We start from the raw sequence: 760 nt of genomic DNA on the forward strand, positions 1-760 counted from the left end.
TCCCAGTAACCAACAATATTCTTTTCCTCTTCTAGGTTTTTTGGGGGTAGGGAAAATACCAAAGATAAAGTTGTTGTTGTTTTTATGGAATTAAAGTCTTGCTCAGGCTGGTCATGGTGTGGGCTCTGAGTTGAAATGGTTAGATCTTGTCGTGATCTCTGTAAAACTGTGACTATCTCACATGTCCTTCCTGCTCTGATCCCCTTGCTAATGAGCCAAGCCCCCTTGATTGCTGATTTTACGCTTTTTGGACCAATTGTGGATCTCCATAGGCGTGGTTTTGACAGCTCAGGCCAAGATCTGGATGGGAGAAGGGGGGAGAGAGAGAAAAAGAAGGTGTCGGAAGCATCAGCAGTAGGAAAACATGTCAACAGAATCAAATATTAACCAATGACAGAAGGAAAAGGCTCAACAGGCCCCTCCCACTGGAAAAGAGTCAGCACACCGGACTCAGTCTGACTTCCTTGCCGGCCGGTTGAGCTTCTCTAGCGGGGAACTAATTGGCTGATTCCCCCAGGCTGTAGTGAGGTCCAGGGTACAATTAGCGATCCATGGTGATCGCAACGGATTCGCATCCAAACTTCACATTACTAAAAACAAATCGTTTCATTCCCGACCACTAACGTTTTCAATAAACAATATGCACACACACAGACAACGAATAACACTAACAGATGCACGTCTATCACAGAGGTTAAGGTAAATTGCTCCAGTTTAAAGTCTATGTAAAGCTGGGGGGGAAAAGCTGCAACAGAAATGA

General features: G+C 44.9%; 1 protein-coding gene across 1 annotated transcript in view; it reads right to left on the bottom strand.

Moving 5' to 3' along the window:
• The window catches only part of TBX2 (T-box transcription factor 2), a 15,350-nt gene extending 14,862 nt beyond the window's left edge, over positions 1-488 (bottom strand). Inside the window, exon 1 of the mRNA XM_053707347.1 lies at positions 1-488. This exon is cut by the window's left edge and continues 520 nt beyond it. The gene's annotated coding sequence lies outside the window, so the exon portion shown is untranslated.
• Positions 489-760: the final 272 nt, after the last annotated feature.

Source organism: Bombina bombina, chromosome 3, assembly GCF_027579735.1.
Source record: "Bombina bombina isolate aBomBom1 chromosome 3, aBomBom1.pri, whole genome shotgun sequence".
NCBI classification, from domain to species: domain Eukaryota; kingdom Metazoa; phylum Chordata; class Amphibia; order Anura; family Bombinatoridae; genus Bombina; species Bombina bombina.